Source organism: Anabrus simplex, chromosome 4 (genome assembly GCF_040414725.1).
Source record: "Anabrus simplex isolate iqAnaSimp1 chromosome 4, ASM4041472v1, whole genome shotgun sequence".
In the NCBI taxonomy this organism is placed as follows: Eukaryota; Metazoa; Arthropoda; class Insecta; order Orthoptera; family Tettigoniidae; genus Anabrus; species Anabrus simplex.
The window spans coordinates 115293843-115315546 of NC_090268.1; the positions used below are offsets into that span (position 1 = coordinate 115293843).

The following is a 21704-nucleotide window of genomic DNA, read 5'->3' on the forward strand; positions in this document are numbered from 1 at the left end:
TTTCAATTACAGTGTGCCCCTCACCGCCCACACACCTACTAACACAAATACTTACCTCGTGGACTGGTCGGAACAGCCTAAAAACAGCCCGGAGCTGGACTCGTACCTCATCAATCAACGATAAGAAGCAGAAAGGTGATAAGCCGCACCCCCAAATAAAAGAATGGGATCAAAAACATAAATTTATTAATACAAGTAGGAATTCAAATAAAAACGTAAAATGAACAAAAATTAAGAGTGGATACAGAAAAGAGATTACTTCCGTATCACAGACGAAGGGGCTTTAAAACGCGCAGTTGTGTTTCCCATAATAAGTGCCGTTTGGTAGATATTAACAAAATTGTAAGGAAACGTTGCGAATTGCAATTACAATTAGAATCAGAACATACCTCTTTCTTCGCTAAGTAATTAATTATTTGGAACGAAGCATTTCTTTCACCAAAGCGTGAAGTTGGATACATACAATGAAAGCAAATATTTACTTTCTCAAATCACACAAACGAGCTTTCGGTAATAGCAGACACGTGTTCAAATCGTATCTTATTTTAAAAGGCGCGGTTTACAACAATCACCTGTAAGGATACACATCCCCATACAATAAACAAAGGAACACCGGGAAGATGGCCCGGCAAGCAGCAAAAAAGAAGGACAATATATAAAAGATGAGAGGTTGCCACAGTTACGAAATCGCTAAATGTATTCAACAGTGGAAAAGATAAAATGGAGAGCAAATCCTTAAAATAAACAATCAAACCGGCGTGTAAGCCGAGAACACAAGCAAATATAAAAACGAAGGGTGGTGTTAAATAGACACCTGTGAGATACGGAAAAATAACGTATATTCAAACAAATAGAGCCACGCCAACTCACTCACACACCGTGTAGAGACTAAATGTGTGCAGGATAAAGTGAATATTACTATCAAGACACGTTACGAGAAAACTCGTTCTGCATGATAAATAAGATCACTGGCCCACGAGCTTGATTAAAACTTACCAGGTCGTAACCAAGGCATCGCCGCATGATAGATAGGTTCATCCAGTTACGATCATGACCTTTATCCAGTATTCACGCTAAATGACATATTCATATCGCCTCTCCTAGGCCGAACATGAATTACACAACATTGTCGTTAACGCAACATCAACACCAACACAAGCTCAGCCAGCCATAACCACGAAGAAAACATAGCATAGGGTCTCAATTCAGAACAACAGGCAAATACACGTCATTCACACAGAGCTATCTTCCGTTTCCACATATTGAATAATTTGTACGAGAAACTAATGCACACAAGAGAAACAAATAAAAACTGCAGCAAATGAAAATTAAAAAACCTGTCTCAGTACACGAAATCAGCACAACTACGGCATGCCAAAATTCAAAATAAATACCTTACATCCCGAAGAATAAAATAAGCAGATTCTATATAATCAAAATCATTCACTCTGAGCAAAGAGACGCGTAGGGTGGACGATAAATCCATTTGATAAAACACACAAAATCTAGTGCAATCATTTTGTAGCTTGACGTTTCCATCTTCCTCGCCCACGAACCCGCTACGCAGGCGTAGCAGGGGGAGAGGTGATACTCCCACGTGGCGCGTCCCAGGTGGCGGATAGGGGGTTCCTAACCGGCTTGCCGGCGGACTTGAGCGAAATAAAATACCTCTCGCGGACCAAACACACACCTCCTGTGGGTGGGGGAGGCAGACGAAGAATTCACCCGTGGCATCCCCTGCCTGTCGTAAGAGGCGACTAAAAGGGGCGACCAAGGGATGGTCCAATTAGAACCATGAAACTACTTGTAATTAGTACCAACACGCAGGGAACACCATGGGTTGCATTTACTTGCGCGTATTACCACTATGTTAGGTACGCAATAGATTTGTGATTAGTAGCGACAGTGTGTGAATCAGGATGGGGGACCTGCAGTACCTGTCATTCGTACCCCTATATGAGTGACACGATGGGATTAGCAACACCATGGTTCTGCCTTAACTATGCTCAGTTCCCACTAGGTGAGGAATTCCACGGGATAGTGCGGGTCCCTGTGGTTAGTCCACTTGCGTGAGGAACGCCATGGGTTTGCGTTGCCTTTATAAGTTGGCGTTGCCTGCAAACAGCGCCGCAATGTGCGAAACACTACCTGTGAATAGTACCATAATGTGTGGAATACCGCGAGTCTCCGCTACTTTTGATTAGTACTGCAACATTACACATAGCATGGTTCTACTTTCCTAGCGATAAATACCATTCTTAGGGGCTGATGACCTGGATTTTGGACCCGTTTCGACTATACGCAAATCGATTCAGCATCGTACTATAGAAGCAGTCCCTTGGTCGGAAATACGATTGTTTTGTGCCAGCTTCTGTGCATGTGAGGCGCTGTGGGTCGGATCCACTGATCATTTTAAATTCATTTCCATCCATTCATTCTTAGTCCTCATGCTCTGAATTCTGGTCAGTGGAGGATTTTGGAATTTTAAGTTGTCATTTCATTTCGTCTCATTTCGTACCATTAGGGGCCGATGACCTCGATGTTTGGCCCCTTTAAACAACAAACATCAATCAACATCACCTTCCTCGCATCAGACACTGTTTTCTCTCGCAGAGAGCGGAAGGCAAAGAGTGTCACAAGAGAGAAATGTTTCGTCAGATATTGATGGCATGAGACGCCATCTATCAAAGAAAAGCTAAAGATAGGTCATGTTTGGGAATATTACAAATTGATACGTTCGAGACATTGCCGCGAGAGCGACGTCAGAATGGTGCAACACAAGGACGAACTTGGTGTGGCACAACAGTCACTAGAAGGAAATCGCCAAAATGACCAAGATATCGATTTTTGTCTCCGGAGTGTCGCCTTGTTAGGAAGTCTTAGTTTCCTACGACCACTGGTTTTCAATTTGCAGATGCTAAGTTGAGTGGATCAGATAGTAGAGCGCAGTCCTTGTACGTTGAAGTGATAGGTTTAATTTAGGTTCAGTTCGGTGGCATTCGAAGGTGCTGAAACTTACCAGTACCTCCTGCGGGTGGGGAAAGAAGATGAAGAATACACCCACGGTATCCCCTGCCTGTCGTGAGAGGCGACGAAAAGGGGCGACCAAGAGATGATGACATTAGAAGCTTGAGGCTACTTGTGATTAGTACCATTAGGTGCGGAACACCATGGGTCGACGTTACTTCGACTAGTACAACCTTGCGAGAAAAAACCAGTGATATACGTTACGTTATATAGGAGCAGAACCATTATGTGAGGAATACTGCGGGTTTGAGCGTTGCTTGTGATAAGTGCAATCGCGTGTATTCCACCGGTCGTTTCTAGTGTGTTCAGGATGGGTCTGCTTTACCTATGAGCAGTACCACTTTATGAGAAACACCATAGGTCTACGTTACCTGTGATTAGTAGGCCTATTACTGTGTGAGAGTCATCACAGGTTTGGCTGGAGCCCGTGATTAGTACCACAATGTGAGGAAAACCACTAGTCTGCGTTGCCTGAGAGTAGTACCATTATGTGAGGAACACCAAGGGTTTGCGTTGCCTGTGGGCCTTACCATAATGTTTGATACACCGTTTGTGTATATTGCCTATGATTAGTAGCACTATGTGAGCGATACCATGAGTATACGTGGCTTGTGATTAGTTCCACCAAGTGAGGAACACCACGGGAATACGGGCGGCCGTGATTAGTCCCACTATGTGAGGAGCACAATGAGTCTTTGTTGCTTGTGAGTGGTGCCCATATGTGCGAAACACCACGGGTTTGTGTTACCTGCAAGTGGTGTCATTGTATGTGACATACCGTGGCTCTACATTACCTGTGATTAGTAGCACGATGGAAGAAGCATCATGAGTCTACGTTACGTATGATTAGTACCACTATAGGAGGAGCACTATGGTTCTGCTTTACCAGTGATTAGTTCAGTTGTGAGGAGCCAGTGACCTGAATTTTGAACCCGTTTAGATAAGAATCATCCCAGTAATTAAGACATTGTTAATTGAATCTAATGTTTGTTTTTGTTTCACGATCTTTTTTCATCACCATTCGTTTTAGAATCTCGTCAGTGAATACATTGTGATGTTTTAATTTGCACTTCGTTGCACCTTTTAATCATCAAACATACCACCTCATCTCTATCGGCGCGGAAATGAACAGAAATAGGAATGTATTTATCAGGGGCCGATGATCTCGATATTTTGCATATGGTTTTGAAATCATAAAACTTATCACTAGATTACAGATCTTTATTAATGCACTTTGGTTCAGTTTATTTTGTCCTAATCTTATTGACTTTAATTAATTTTATTAAAACCGAGCAAGTGGCTGCGTGGTTTGGGTCATGTAGCTGTCAGTTTGCATTCGGGAGATAGTGGGTTCGAACCCCACTGTCCACGAACCTGCTACGCTGGCGCAGCAGGGGGAGAGGTGATACTCCCACGTGGCGCGTCCAGGTGGCGGATAGGGGGGGTCCTAACTGGCTTGCCGGCGGACTTGAGGGAAATAAAATACCTTTCTCGGACCAAACACACAACCCCCTGTGGGTGGGGGACGCAGACGAAGAATACACTCACGGTATCCCTTGCCTGTCGTAAGAGGCGACTAAAAGGGGCGACCAAGGGATTAATGGATTAGAACCATGAAACTACTTGTGATTAGTACCACCACGCGGGGAACACCATGGGTCGCTATTACTTGCGCGTAGTACCACTATGTTCGGTACCAAATAGGTTCGTGATTAGTAGCAATCAGGAGCACCGTGCGGTCAGGCTTTTACGGTACCTGTGATTAGTAGCACTATATGAGCGCCACCAGGGTTCTGGCTTGCCTATGATTAGTACCCACTATATAAGGAACACCACGGGATAGTACGAGTCCTTGTGGATAGTACATTTAAGTGATGAAAACCGTAGGTTTGCGTTGCCTGTTAATGGTGCCGCTATGTGTGAAACACCATAGGTCTGTATTACCTGTGCGAATTTCATTACCTGTGAGTAGTACCATAATATGTGGAATACCGCGAGTCTACGATACTTTTGATTAGTACCGCACCATGTCAGATACCATGGTTCTACTGTCCAAGCGATAAGTACCATTATGAGAGGCCGATAACCTATATGTTGGACCCCTTTAGCTTGCAAGCATCCTCGGTTCAATATTGAACTATAGAAGCAGTCCCTTGGTCAGATTACTATTGTTTTCCGTCAGTTTCTGAGAGTGAGGCATTGCGGGTCGGCTCCACTGATTGTTTTAACTTCATATCCATCCGTTCATTTATCGTCCTCACGCTTTCAATTCTGATCAGTGGAGGATTTTGGATTTTTATTTTGTCATTGCATTTCGTCTCATTTCGTACCATCAGGGGCCGATGACCTCGATGTTAGGCCCCTTAAAACAACAAGCATCATCATCGTCATCGAACCTCACTGTCGGAAACCCTGAAGATGTTTTCCGTGTTTTCCCATTTTCACACCAGGAAAATGATGGGGCTGTACCTTAATTAAGACCATGGTCGGTTCCTTATCACACATAACCGTTTTCTATCCCGTCGTCGCCATAAGACCTATCTGTGTTAGTGCGACGTAAAGCAAATTGTAAAAACTAGATTATATATTTTCTTTTTAGGCAAATAACATTACTATGGGGTAATGTTGGCAACGCTTGAAGAATAGCTTCCTTTGTGATGCTTCCTAACTGGGAACAGGATTACATTTTTCAGTGTAAAATTCAAGGTTATACCACAAAAATTTTAAGAGACAAAGCTTTAATGAAGGTCAGAAAGAAGAGTACAAAGTCTTAGAAGAAAGCATTTGAAGAGGAAGACGGTCACAGTCCAAGTACATCAGCGGTGGTAGACAACGGTTCCGTAGGCGGCATAGGGAACAGCAGCAGGTACGGCGTATGCATAGGGCGAAGCCACATAGACCGCCTCGGAAGTCTTCAGGTTCTCCTTGGCTTCTTCAGCTGCGTAGCCCATGGCTACAGCTACCAGCACGAACAGAGCAATAGCCTGCAATAACAAAGATGTTGAGTTGAAATACAGAGTGTTTCTAAATTCCCATTACAGGGCTTGCAATGGGGACCAAGACGGCTAAATTTATCACAGGAACTTGTGTCCGGAAACGTAGCGTCTTCCCACTACCCGCAAGAAACTACAACAACACACGTTTACAGCTCCCGCATTCCGGCGATCTGTCCGACACCTACTGCTTGTCGTCTGGGTCCAATTACAGGTGGGGCTCGATGTGACGACCACCGACGTCAACACAGACACGGTACCTACGTATCATGTTCTCGTACACACGGTCACCAATTCCTGGTCCTCCAACATCCGCCGCAGCCATAACCCGCGCCAGTAGGTCTTCCGCGGATTCCACAGGGGTCTCGCATTAAAGTTTTCGTGTGACCTCATAGTCAGTAGTTTAGCGGTGTCAAGTCGGGTGAACGTGCAGGCCAAGCAATCGGGCCACTACGACCTGTACGTACAGCTTACTGCTGTGTACGCAGTAAATTATTACTGCTGTACTGTAGTATGAACGAAAATCCCAAGCACAACAGCAAGTACAACACGTCTCCGTGTGGATCACACACTCAACTGAATGGCATGGAATGTCAACAAATCTGTATGGGAATGAGACATCACGCGATCGTTCAATGACGTACGTACTCTATTCAGTGACGCGTAAAATGCAGAAGATTTGAACATGTGCTATGGTGGGGTTTTTACAGGTAGCGGAAAGACGGTACGTTTCCGGACACAAGTTCATATGCTAAACTTAACCGTTTTGGTCCCCACTGCAAGCCGACGAAGTCTGTAATGGGAATATAGAAACACCCTGTATGCTGTATTACAATATTGTAGAGCATAGCTGGCCAGGAGTTGTGCAGAGCTGCTCAACAGTAGGCCATCACTAGGCTTGCAATTGGTGAGATGTTTTGGTGCATACTTGTACAGGGCACCAAAATTGACCCAGTATAATCTTCCTCTACGTTGTGCCTCACTCCTATTATTCTCTCTGCCTGTGTTTGATCTACTCATGCTTTCATACGACCCGGTCGCTATTACCGCTTCTGACGTCTATAAGTCCTATCGTTTAATAAATAATGCTGTTGGTTCTGTTCTAATATCTCTTTTTACGGTTTTCGGAAACTCTTGAGTTGACCGAAATGTTGTCCTGCAAACGGTTTTTTACGTGCCGGCGAATCTACCTGGTGTATTTGGCACCTTCAAATAGGTGGGGATCGAACCCGCCAACTTGGACTCAGGAGGCCAGTGCTTGTACTGTCTGAGCCACTCATCCGAGTATACCGAACTCGATAGCTGCAGTCGCTTAAGTGCGGGCAGTATCCAGTATTCGGGAGATAGTAGCTTCGAACCCCACTGTCGGCAGCCCTGAAAATGGTTTTCGTGGTTTCCCATTGTCATACCAGGCAAATGCTGGGGCTGTACCTTAATTAAGGCCACGGCCGCTTCCTCCCCACTCCTAGCCCTCCCCTATCTGTGTCGGTGCGACGTAAAGCAACTGGACTCATCCGAGTTTGTTATAATTTACATGACATTGCTTTCTCAAACTCGCATCCTTATTCGTCTGGAGACTAAAACTCTGCTTTCGTACCGAGCGAGTTGGCCGTGCGGTTAGGGGCGCGCAGCTGTGAGCTCGCATCCGGGAGATAGTGGGTTCGAACCCCACTGTCGGCAGCACTGGAGATGGTTCTCCGTGGTTTCCAATTTTCACACCAGGCAAATGCTGGGGCTGTACCTTAATTAAGGCCACGGCCGCTTCCTTCCCATTTCTAAGCCTTTCCTGTCCCGTCGTCGCCATAACACCTATCTATGTCGGTGCGATGTAAAGCAAATAGCAAAAAGTAAATAAACTTCTGCAATCGTTTTCTATTCTGCTAGTAAGGTGGGAATTGCAATACATTTGCTGTAATCTCTGCCTGTTGTGAGGGCTGACTGAGGAAGGTGGAAGGTAATAGCTCAGTAAATGAAGATCTGCTACTGAAACTACAAACATACTTGCTACTAAGAAGGATGAGTTCTGTAGTCTGCCTTCCTCTAGTGTACCGTGACTAAAGATCGAAGTATTTCATATATAGGTGCTCATGACTGGTGGTTTAGAGACTGGTTATCCAAAGCTAGAGGCAATTTTGCCTTCTTCCACAGAATTACTATTCCGCTGTATGTGGGGACGATAGAATACATTACATTCATGGTATCCCCTTCCTGTGTAAGAAGTTACTGAAACGCCAACGTTTAGTGCTCTCATCTTGGGAGCTTGGGTTTGGCATGGCTTCCGATTTCTTGTACCGGGCTCCTTACTTTCACCCTTCCTATCTGATAGCTCTTGGTCACAACACCTTTTCTTTTCGGACTCTGGCGGGTTTGCGAGCCGTAGAGAGTCTTTCATTTTCAAGCCCTTCGTGGCCCTTCATTTTTTGCCGATACCTTCATTTCTCGGAGCGTCGGAACTCTTCCGGTTTTCCTCTATTTAGTGCGACTTCCTCTTAAAAGAATAATTGTCACCACCAGGAAACTTCGCAAGCAAGTAAACTAGGGGTCTTATGAAACTTACTAATAGTCTGATAATATGGCATAGGACTTCGAGTTTTACTTAAATTTTTTAACTACTGGCATGCAATTTTCAACTTTGAAAAATCTGACGGACATTGACCAGGATTAGGATCACAATCATCAATATATCACTTTAACCGTTTTCTCTAGAGTAGGACCTATAGTCTATATCTTTTAGTTCTACTGTTCTTCGCCCAGCATATTTACGAATTTCGAATTTTTCGAACCTTAGGTACAACTCCTTTCCTTCTAACTTTTCCTGCAATAGTTATTACGCATGATAATCATCACCACCTTCCTCAGTGAGTGCGTCTATCTGACCTACGGCAGGAAACGCTCGAACTCATACCAGCCAATGACGATAATACTGCTGTTATCTTTATTCGCTTTATGTGTGAGAGTGTTCTGTTACTTAGGAACTTGCATTGCCATTTGATGTGTTAAGAGTCATTTCGGCATTTCCTTCATTTTCAAAACTCAGCACTGCGTATATATTTTATGGTTTTTTTAGTTTGATAAGATTCCGTGGTTTCCCATTTTCACACCAGGCAAATTCTGGGGCAGTACTTTAATTAAGGCCACGGCCGATTCCTTCCAACTCCTAGGCCTTTAGTATCCCGTAGTAGCCATGAAACCTATCTGTATCCGTGCGACGTAAAGCAACTAGCAAAAAAAGTGTATTAAGAAAGGATGGTTTTCAAGTTGTACGTCCTCTTAAAACAATAATCATTTCGATTTCCGGTTCTGCCAAAAATTTATAGATGCCAGGAGAGCTGGTATGTGGAGGTGTGCCTGAAAAGAGTTGTACCATCTCAGTATGAGGATAACAGGGCGAGTTGGCCGTGCGGTTAGGAGCGCGCAGCTGTGAGCTTGCATCCGGGGGATAGTGGGTTCGAATCCCACTGTCGGCAGCCCTGAAGATGGTGTTCTGGGGTTTCCCTTTTTCACACCAGGCAAATGCTGGGGCTGTGCCTTAATTAAGGCCACGGCCGCTTCCTTCCCATTCCTACGCCTCTCCTATGCCATCGTCGCCATAAGACCTATCTGTGTCGGTGCGACGTAATGCAAAATAGCAAAAAAAAAGTAGATGAGGAGACGAGTTTACGTACCACCACCAGGGTTATCATTACGATAGAAACCGACAGATAATCATTGTTTCAGGTGTCTTAAATTTTAATTTACTTATTTGAGTACGATCTAGCAATACGGATGAAGACGTCACGGTGACCACGTGCCACTCCAGTATCTGAAGACCATGCATCTGGGTAGTAGTCGTCTTGGCAAGCCAAGGCCCTTAATGAGCTGTTGTGCCAGGGTTTTTAGTGATCATTATTGTTATTATTATTATTGTTATTATTATTATTATTATCTCTTGCTGATGTTTTTCTTCTTTTTCTACCGCTTTTCCCACACCTTGTGAGGTCGCGGGTGCGAATTGTGTCACACACACACACATATATATTTTTTATATTGGGCCCTGTTTTACGGCCGGATGCCCTTCCTAACGCCAACCCTATATGGAGAGATGTAATCACTATTGTGTGTTTCTGTGGTGGCCGGTGGTGTGGTGTGTTGTATGATTATGAAGAGAAGAGTGTTGAGTCAAACACAAACAACTAGTCCCTGAGTCAGAAGAACTAATCATACGAGTTTAAAATCTCCGGCCCGGCCGGGAATCGAAGTGAACTCGGTACCGTCAGAACCGAAGACCTCAACGCTGACCAGTCAGTCAAGGAATCGGACATGTCTTACTGATATTCTAATGTGGTATTATTCAACTGAGCTTCAATGTCACATTAAATTTATAGCTGTTGATACGATTTTAACCCTCTGTTTTTCTCCGTTTGTTTACTGAAGAATTTTCAGCAGCTTATGGATTGCTAAACCTTTTTTTGTAGCTATGTCTACTTAGAATTTGTCTTCTTGTTGTAAAGTAATATTTCTAGCAAAATTAAATCACATGGTACTTACAAGGAATCTCATGTTGGTGTTGTTATTGGGATAGTACAGACTGGCTGAACTAATAACACACTGCTGTGGTCCTCAGATATTTATACCTCATCTTGTTGCATCCACGCCCTAGGGTTCAGTTTTCAAGAGCAAGGGCGTGGTGCCTGCCTACCTTGGACTTGAGCCTGCGTTACATTGCACCGGACATGCATTGTTGACTAATTTCAAGGTGGTTGACGCCTTTATGTGAACCTTAGTCCGATGTTTGTAACTCTAGTTTTGAGGTTGACAGCTTGTGAATTTTGATCTTTAACGGAATAAGGTCATACATTTGATGGTGATTGTTACCGAGTTTTGTGGATGTGCAGAGGTGAAAGAAGGTGCGGGGGTGAACAGGTCTCAAAATACGAAATTAAAGTTAAGATAAAATTTAACAAGGTTATATTTTCTTATCAAGATCAAGAAATAACAAGGATAACAGAAACACAGTTGAATATCAACAATTTAAGAATGTACAATTACAGTTTTTACAGAATTTGGGCTTCGAGCCACGGACTCACAATTCTTGAGCAATTAGCCCAACTTTACCCAAATACAAGGTTCGACAAAGGGGCAGAAAACCCCAATCATGCCCAGGAGCACTTGCTCCCAACTACACAGTAAAGCCTCCTCGAGGCACGCAGAAACAAATTTTAAGAAAGAGCAACCCGCTCTTAAGTTCAAGCCTATCGAAGGCCACACCAAACTCCACTTTCAAGCTGTCCTCCAAGTACATGAAAACAGGGGTAAAAATACCCAACCTACTGAGGCCTATTAAGTAAAGAAACAGGTCAATTACATGGCCTCCAAAATACCAACTTGATAGGAGGCGTTCTTGCACTCCTACTACACTTTATTTAAAACCTACTTGGCGCTAGGCCTCTAATGCAAGGGCTAATCCCATACTAAAGAGGTGACTTATAGAAGGAGACAATTTACATTACGTTAAGGAAGAAACGGTTGAGAAAATAAGTTCACCTCAACGCAATATGAGTGGGAACTCGAGAGGGTTAAGCACTCTCTATCCCAATATGTAGTTTAAAAAGATAGAATTGATACCAAGTGTCTTTACATTTTAGGGAAAGTTACATGGTAAAAAGGCTTCGGACCTGCCCCGAGAGTTAAACTGCTGAGCTAGCAAGAAAAAAAGTTATTAAACAGCCATTACCTGGTGGTTGAACTGCTGCCCGAAGAAAGAGGCGCTTCCCGCCCCCTGCTACGTACTTTACACACTGATAGATGTTACAGAAGTGGCGCGGAGACCCGAAAATCAGCAGTTTATATACCCTCGTGGAAAGTTCGAGGCGTTTCAGGAATGAGAACACCCTCCCACAATCATTTTATTGGCTAACAACGAAAACCCCTACACTAGATGAAGAAGAAATACATTATTGGTGGAAAATTAATTACAGAAATTCCTTATTGGTCGAATTCAAAACTGGCGGAAAGAAAGGGTTAATATTGCCAACTTAAACAATGACTGAAAGAAATTTAACAAAGAACAAACTTATGAATTCAAAATTTCTCCAAAAACACAGTTCTTTCACTTCGCACTAGGGTGCATAATTGTAGTCCTTCAGTAGTGCCATCTGGAAGAGAATGTCCACACTTCTTACTACAGGCAAAACAAAAATACATCGAAAACAACCCAGTTCAGAAACTTCAAAATTTACAAGTAGGGACATCTTCTGAGAAACTTGAGAATTAACACAGTAGATAAAGTTCAGACTTCCTCCAGTAGAGGAGTTTCAACTGGCGCAAAGTTTGAATTAGCGGCGTGGAGGTGTACCACCCGGTACAGTGATGATTACTGTTTTAAGAGAAAGTACAACTTGGAAACCATCATCGTCTTCTTTTCGATTTTGGCCATCAAAGTACCATGGAAAGTAGCCCTGTGCATTCATCTTGACGCTTCTTTTCTTGACATCCAATAGTTCTCCATCATTTCACTTTGCTGTTTTTTCTCTCTTGTGTCCTCATTTCATCAGAAGATAAGAGATTGCGAATTAGATCCAGTGATTATTTTAAATTCATAATAATTGTTCATCTTTATTCGTTTTAAATTCTAGTCAGTGGATACATTTAAAAAAATATTAATTATCATGTCATTTTGTTCCATCTCGTACCAGTAGGAGCCGATGATCTAGATGTTAGGCCCCTTTAAACAACAAGCACCATCGTCATCATCATCTCTTGTGTCCAGACGTCATTACCTTTCATCTTCGTCTTCTCCTGGATGGAGATCCTTGGAATTTTTTTAATCATTCTTCTGCAAGTTGTTTTGTCGTGTATTATATCGTTTGCTATTCCAATCTCTGCTTTCAATTCCGTGGATCCACTGGTTGCTATTCTTGCTCTTGTAAACATGGTTACACACTCGTTTCTATCAATCTGCTCTTATCCATCTTCATAATGTGACCAAAAAATGTAATTCTCCTGTTTCTGACATCCTTTCATTTTCTTCGTCCTTGTATAGATCTTCATTTCTCCTATTTCTAAAGTCCACTTCCTTCGTTTTCAATGGTCCCCAGATTTTCCTTAATATTTTTCTTCTCTTTATCTCCTCTGTTTTCAGCGCTTTTCATAGATAACCTGCATTCTGTAGCATACAGCCTCTGGTTTGATTACTTTGTTGTAGTATTTGATTTTAGTTTTCCTTGAGAGATTATTCTTATTGTAGGTATCTTTAGTGAGTTGGTACGCTGGTTACAGTATTCTTGCTTTTGATCTGTTTGCTTCCTTAACAAGTCCATTAATCTGAATAATTTCACTTAGCCTTTTGGGCTTATGCTGTGTCAAGAAAATAAGGTGAAATTCTTTCGCAGAGAACTGTGTTCTGCATCATCAGAAGAAAATCTCGACTGTCCACGAGAATGGCTTCTTAAACAATGAGCTTTGAATTTGGACGTTATAATAGAAGTGGAAATGTTACGTTCATTCGTCACCAGATGGCTCCCCGGACGCGGCACAGTGCTAGCGTTCGAAGCGGGAGCTGACGGAACCATCAGAATCAGTCTAAGAGGGTCACATAACATGTGTACTTAGGAAAATACCGAGACAAAATAACAATAGTGAAGGGGACAGGGAAGGGAACTACCCAGGTAAATCCTTAATGGCTGGCAACCAGGTATTACTTAATTGATAGCCAGTGTCCCTCTTGAAACTGTTAGGATTTCTACGTATTTCCACAGCTTCCCGTACAATCCTGGACCTGTAGTGTCTAGTGCGGGCAAGAGCTCGAGCATCTTGGAACATGACATCATGGCCCGACGATAGAGCGTGCTCAGCTATTGCTGATTTGTCTGGCTGGTTAAGACGAATATTACATTCATGTTCCTTGATACGTGTACCAATGGACCGGCATGTTTGGCCGATGTATATCTTCGTAAAGAATTTCACCTTATTTTCTTGACACGGCATAAGCTCAAAATCCTATATCATGTCTATAAGTACGGAACGTGAAAGTATCAATGGCAACATTTATTGACTTTGTTGATATTTTTTTGTACTCTGTTTTTAGCGCTGTGGATGAATCTCTAGCATTAGTCATGAATTTAGTTTTCTCAAAAGATATCTGAAGTCCTACTTTTCCTGCTATATTTTTCACAAGGTTGATTTGTTCTAAGGCAGTCTCTATACTTGAGGATTGCTATGTCATCAACGAGCCTCTTCGTGCTTTGAACCTAATCGTATCTCATGATCTGATATCTCTCCAATAAATTTCACTCTGGACTTTGTGTGAGTGTGAGTTTGGCTAATTATGTTGATTGATTGATTTTCTGTCAACTCCGAATTCCTCTAAAATGTTCAGAAGCGAAACTCTGTCTACTGAATCGAGGCCTAGGTCACCCACAAGATCATTTAATTCACACTGATTTTAAAGACGTGGAATTTTATCCTCAACCTCCGGTACAAAGGTATCATCATCCATCACCATCCTCTGCACTTTAAGATGACGAAGACACACGCTCTGGTGGTTTAGGGACTGGAATATCAGCTCCATCTGGTACGGCGGTTATGGCAGATGGAAGGCAGGGATACACAATGTGCTTCTTGTTTTTCGTATTGAACCCGGACACTTTACATACACAAAAATAACATTCGTCAAAATGATTTCTTTATTCCCGTCAAGCCATTAGGTTTCCAAATGGCATTGACGGCAACAACCCATTGTACCATTGTCGTAGGTTTTCTACACACGTTTTACACACAATATGGGTTGCGAAATTCTTGTCTTTATCACCTACCTCTATGTTAAAATATGCCAAGTACAGGCTTTTTTATAAATGGCGTAATATTTCGCTTCTCCCCTTTAATTGTACACCGGCTACATTTATAACAGAAAGAGTTGGGATTGTTCACATATTTTCGCCTCCGAACATCACTGCCACTTGCCATTTTAACACAAGCTAACTCACTTATTCACTCAATCGACTTCAAGTGCACGTTGTAACTTGTAGACAAAGACGTGACACACGTTCTCTGATTCTCTTCTCAGACTACGGAGAAACGCGAACTTGGCGTTTTGACCTTGCCTGACATTGCGCATGCGCGAACTGCAACTGTTCTAATTGTTTTTCAGGTGATACTGTATGATTACCTACCCCCCCCCCCAAAAAAAAAACAGAGCACATACAATATTTTCTCTCAGACATGTCCATATCTGCATTATATACTACCAATCCAAACCTCATTTACAACAACGAAACTTCATTAGCATAAACATAAGACGGAATTGTGAACAACTCTGTACGTGATGCAAAAAAACTGGGTTTATTTTTTACATAAGGACACTAGATGTAACGTATATCACATACAATTACTTTTACCGCTGTTATTGTTTCTGTCTTTTATTCTATTGACTGTGTTTTAGTTTGTGTTTGTATATTTTAATGTATTTTTAATATTAATTTCCATGATATATATAATTCCATTTTAAGGCAATGTCTTATTCTAACATGATCTATATTTTCCATTGTTTTATCGGAAAATAGGGGATTGTGAATTAGATCCACTAATTACTGTAAACTCACAATCATTTTTCATTATGTTTTGTTTTAAATTCTAGTTAGTGGGTACATTTTAAAATTTTAATGATCATATCATGTCGTCCAATTCGTATCATTAGGGGCCGATGAACTGGATGTTAGTCTCTTTTAACCACGAACCTGCTACGCAGGCGTAGCAGGGGGAGAGGTGATACTCCCACGTGGCGCATCCCAGGTGGCAGATAGGGGGGTCCTCACCGGCTTGCCGGCGGACTTGAGGGAAATAAAATACCTCTCGCGGACCAAACACACACCCCCTGTGGTTGGGGGAGGCAGACGAATAACACACCCACGGTATCCCCTGCCTGTCGTGAGAGGCGACTAAAAGGTGCGACCAAGGGTTGATTGTATTAGAACCATGAAACTACTTGTGATTCGTACCACCACGCGGAGAATACCAAGGGTCGCTTTTACTTGTGCGTAGTACCACTACATTAGGTACGAAATTGGTTTGTGATTAGTAGCAAACAGGAGCACCGTGCGGTCGGCTTTTGCAGTACCTGTGATTAGAGCAGGACCATGGGATGATAGCTACCATGGTTCTGCCTTGCCTATGATTAGTACCCATGATATGAGGAACACCACGGGATAGGGAGAGGTCCCTGTGGTTAGTACTCTTATGTGATGAACACCATAGGTTTGCGTTGCCTGTAAATGGCGCCGCAAAGTGAGAAGAACATAGGTCTGTATTATATGTTGAATTTCATAACCTGTGAGTAGTACAATAATGTGTGGAATACCGCAAGTCTCTGCTACTTTTGATTAGTACCGCAATAGAACAAATACCATGGTTCTACTTTGCTAGCGATCAGTACCGTTATGAGGGGCCGATAACTTCGATTTAGGACCCCCTTTTGACTGCACGCATAATCGATTGTGTTATGCTATAGCAGTAGTCCCTTGGTCAGTAATACTCTTTTGTCACGTCAGTTTATGTGAATGTGCGACATTGCGGGCATCCACTGATTGTTTTAAATTCATGCCCATCCATTTATTCTTCGTTCTCACGCTTTTGAATTCTGGTCAGTGGAGAATTTTAGACTTTTAATATGTCATTCCATTTCGTCTTATTTCGTACCATTAGGGGCCGATGACCTCGATGTTAGGTCCCTTTAAACAACAATCATCATCATCATCATCATCATCATCATCATCAGTCCCCTTTAAACTACGAGCACTTAAATCACCCACCCTTCACCTTTAGTACTTTCTGTTTCTTGGTTAGAGCTAATTGTTGTGCCTTAAAACAATTTAGGGCATCGTTTTGATGCACAGAAAAAATACAGTGGCTATTTGCTCTGATAATTTTGGTTGGTCTTTACTCCTGTTATTATCTTTAATTCCAAAACCTGGGATTGCGAAACTGATCCATTCCTTGGCTTCTACTTCTCATTTGAGAAATAGCATAAGATAGTCTAACCTATCTTTTGAATCATCGGTGTGCAAAGTTGGAACTTCTTTGCCATGCCCTGAGAAATGTCTCAGGCAAACATGACTCTACCAAAGTTTGTAACATAGATGCACACTTACCTGTTGCAGTACCTATGGTTTCAGATGACCTTATGTTAGATTCCAAATTGTCATAAATGTTGCACATTGGACTGCCATCTCCAGGAGTTAAAGCTTTCTTAAGAACTAAGGATAATAACTCCCTTAAATATACTTCAAGTAGCAAATCATCCCTACCTAATATGCTCTTTAAACATCCAACAGCCTCCGCATAATTTTCCGTAATAGGTGGAAAACTTTCAGTGATTTCTCGAGCGCTTGACCCTTTCACGGTAGCTTACATTAAGTATTGAAATTTATCTTCCGGCGCAATATGCGGATCACCATCAAATATTCTTGGTTCTAAGTTTGGTAGTTTGACTTTTCTCTTGCCTACAAGATCTACACTGCTATAAGCATTGATGTCTTGAGTGATGTTTCCCGGAGTTAGAATGCTATCATCACTCACCTCTATATCAAGGAATTAACGTTGATTGTCATCGGCAAGAATACATTCGTCGTCCAAATCTTCTTGGCCGACGTCAATTTGTAGACCTACCAACCAGCTGCAGGAGAAGATGAAACATGAGCATTTCCTTTCATCAGCTGTCATCTGGGCGTCACCATTTCACCTTTCAGGCAGGTCAGTTGACTCGTAAACTCTGTCCGTATTACTTTACGTAGCTCTGTCCGACTCGTTGGCAGAACGGTCAGCGTACTGGCCTTCGGTTCAGAGGGTCCCGGGTTCGATTCCCGGCCGGGTCGGGGATTTTAACCTTAATTGGTTAATTCCAATGGAATGGGGGCTGGGTGTATGTGTTGTCTTCATCATCATTTCATCCTCATCACGACGCGCAGGTCGCCTACGGGAGTAAAATAGATAGACCTGCACGTGGCGAGGCAAACCCGTCCTGGGACATCCCGGCACTAAAAGCCATACGACATTTCATTTCATTTACGTAGCTCTGCCGCTCGTTCCAGTTCATGTTCCGTTGTCTCCATAGATAAAATATCTTCATATTAGACCTGTCACGGTCGCCACTTGTGATATAGTTATGCTCATCGACATAGCACAGGTTCCTACCTTCTACAAAATAAGGCCTCCCCCACACGGATCTTCACGCAAGCGGAATGCTGGCGACAATTTGTAGCTTAGCGGACACTTCCTCTATTAGAGAACGGAGATCCTTCAACGGAACTTTCCCTCCCAGTGGGTGGAGGACGCAGATGAAGAATACACACACGGTATCCCCTGCCTGTCGTAAGAGGTGACTAAAAGGTGCCCCAGGGGCTCTCAACTTGGGAGCGTGAGTGGGCGACCACGGGACACTTAGCTGAGTCCTGGCATTGTTTCCACTTACTTGTGTCAGGATCATCACTAATCATCTATCTTGTCTGACCTCCCTAGGTCAACTCTTGTTCTTTACCGACCCTGATGGTATTACAGCATTCGAGGCCTAGGATGTCTTTCATTTTCACGCCCTTCGTGGCCCGTGCCTTTCTTCGTCCGTTACTTCATTTTTTCGAAGTGTCGGATCCCTTCTTGTTTTTTTCGTTTTCCTCTCTATCTAACCTCTGTGGATGAGGGACGTGGACGAAGAATACACCCACGGCATCCCCTGCTTGTCGTAAGATGCGACTAAAAGGGCGACCAAGGGATGATTGTATTAGAACCATGAAACTACTTGTGATTAGTACCATCACGCGGGGAACACCGTGGGTCGCCTTTGCTTGTGAGTAGTCCCACTCAGTTAGGTGCACCCTAGGTTTGTGATTAGTAGCAACAGAGGGTGAATCAGTATGGGTTTTCCAGCAGCCGTGATTAGTACCATTGCGAGAAACACCACACGTCTGGGCATGTGCGACACCTTGGGTCTGCGTTGCCTGTGATTAGTACCCACTATGAGAGAAACACCACGGGAATATCGGCGCCCGTGATTAATACACCTAGGTGAGGAACACCATGAGTTTGCGTTGCCTATGAGTGGCGCCATTATGTGAGAAACATCATAGGTCTGCGTTACCCTACCCTGTGTGTGGTAATTCCACGGATATCTATAAATACTTTCTGGCATACAGGTATAATTTCAGGACCCCGTTTGATATGGAATTTCGTTTGGATTGCTTCGTTGCATACTCTCCATTCTTAGGGCGATGCCTAGAAATGGGAACCGCGGAACAATACTTCATTTATTAGTAAATGTACATAGATTCGGCTTATTATTGCTATGATGGAATACCCCATGGAATGTTTGGATGTCTTTCATTGTTAATTTACAGCGCTGGAATGCTTTTGTGTGGTGGCCACACTTAGGATATTCCGTCAACGATTTAGAGGAACACTTACAAAGACGTGAAATAACGTAATATAATTAACCGAAATGATAGAATCATACACATACCTTGCAATACCTTATGGAGAATATAATGCAAAATAGAAAATAGAACGAACCTCAAACTCTTCGCTACATGTCTTTTCCACGTTTTTGTTTGTGACGGTGTCCTCCTCGCCTTCCGTGGTGATACTATAGCAACACTGGCAATTCCATTCTTTAATGCTCTTGTATTCACATTAGCCCGCCACATTTGAAGTGTAATCGTTTAAGCACACAAGTGAAAAAATACACTGGAACATCAAAATGTTTTCTCCCGTTCTTTGTGAGGACAGCAGCTGTGTCACGTGATACCGGTGCTATTGCACGATTGGCTTTGATGGAAAATGCCGTCTTTGTAGCGAAACATTGTCTGGAGATTGTCGTGCTTGCTCTTAGTCAACAAGTTCCTGTCTTCGTAAAACAGGGAGAAAGTCAAGTATGCTACGGAACGTATGAGGATATGGAAGATAAGGCTTTGAACTATTATTACCCACTGTCAGTTCAATTTCCTCCAAGAGTGGAGATTGCCGAGTTTGGTATTAGAACCCCTGTGAGTGGGAGACGCAGACGATGAATACACACGGTATCCCTTGCCTGTCGTAAGAAGCGACTGAAAGGGGCTACATATGTGAGGAAATGGATTGTGGCTTTGGTACCATGTGTTGTGCCCCCTGTGGATGGGAGGGACTAAATACATCCATAGGTAATTCCTGCCTGTAGTAGAAGGCGTCTGAAATGATAATGTGGCCCTCTTAATTTTTCCTATTTTCTTGAGGATTAGTTGTAGACCAAATCAATGCCAGGAGGACATATTATTAATAGTTTTTTATTTTTTAAATATATACTTATTACTCAGAATACGCTATGGGTACATGCTAATGCGGGTGATTTGAGAAGGAGAGTTCTAGAGCATATGACTCGGTGAGCCCGTATTAGGCATCGTCCAACATCAGACCCCGGGCAATACCTGCTACGACCAGGTGGGTTTTGTTTTGGCTGCAGAGGCCCTTGATCGGAGTGATGGCATTGGGGAAGGATGATCCTAAGCATGGCTGGAAACAAATGTCTACAGCCTACTCAGGGTGGTCAGCCACCCAAGTCTTTGACTTTCGATTCCCTGAGAGGTGCAAGCCCCTGGGAACAAGCGCAGCGTGAAAATATGGGATCTAGCTTCCCTAGGTTGCTGGTTGCAACCAGAAACGATGGGAAAGACTTCAATCTCGTGAAGTCTATCTTGTTTAGTAGACGCATTTGTGTGCTCCATGTAGGAGTATAACACAGTCTCTAGACAGAATGCGGAATTTTACCAGCCGATGATGATGATGATGATGACGAAGATAAAACAACTCGTGTGGGGAAAAATTCCGATGGGACAAAATTCTGGCACTTCGGCGTCTTGGAATGTATTTAGTGGATCGTAAAAGATATAACATATTTATTGTAACTAATATACTTGTTCAGTCTCTTTCTCCAGTTTCCTTTAAGATAATCTTCTTCTTCTGGTTCCTGGCATTTTCCGAATTACCTACGATCGGCACTTTGTATGGAATTAGCTAATTTTTACGTCACGATGCCTTTCCTGACGCCAGTCCCACGTGGGAGGATGTATTCACTATTGTGTGTAAATGAAGAAGTCTGTATTAAAACGAGCACAAACACCCACTGCTCGAGCCAGAGAAATTAACCAGATGGGGTAAAAATTCCCGGTCCGCCTCTAGTCCTGGTGCCCTTTGAACAGAAGGCCGTTACGCTAACCATTCATCCAAATGCCTGTGTTCATGTCTATGAGATACAAATCTACCCGCGGTCTTTCACTCTAATAGGAAAAGAACATTGGGAAACGGAATGGAGTTCTTTGGGCTTACAGGAATTTCCCTTGGCCTTCTGACAACTCAAGTGTGCGTGCCAAGGTCAGATGCGCAGATCGGATTCGCAGGAAATGCGTTCGTGATGCTCACTCAAAATTCGACCGCCCGCAGGAAGCCGTCAGATTACATCACCTTTGCGTGCGAAGGTCTGTCGAAGCTCCAAGCCGTGGATTTGTCACTTGACGACGTAATTATAATCTTGAAGTAGAAAGTAAAAGCATGTAGTGTAGTGTCATGTGTAGGGAGAACCGCAGGGTACCAGTACAGAGAAATTGTTGAAATTATACATGTCTTCTGGGCTTTAAGTATTGGTCTTCTTAACTTTACAATCTGTAGCAGGGGAATATATCTTGCATAAGA

The 21704-nt window shown here is 43.0% G+C and overlaps 2 long non-coding RNA genes across 2 annotated transcripts in view; one reads left to right on the forward strand and one right to left on the reverse strand.

Annotated features, from left to right (window-relative positions):
• The window catches only part of LOC137500409 (uncharacterized), a 258124-nt gene that overhangs the window by 111361 nt on the left and 125059 nt on the right, over positions 1–21704 (forward strand). The gene's annotated exons all lie outside the window — the stretch shown is intronic.
• On the reverse strand, positions 5749–10630 carry LOC136872467 (uncharacterized). Its single transcript, XR_010859914.2, has 2 exons — positions 10548–10630; positions 5749–6011 (listed from the first exon to the last, which is right to left on the reverse strand). It is a non-coding gene; the product is annotated as an uncharacterized lncRNA (long non-coding RNA).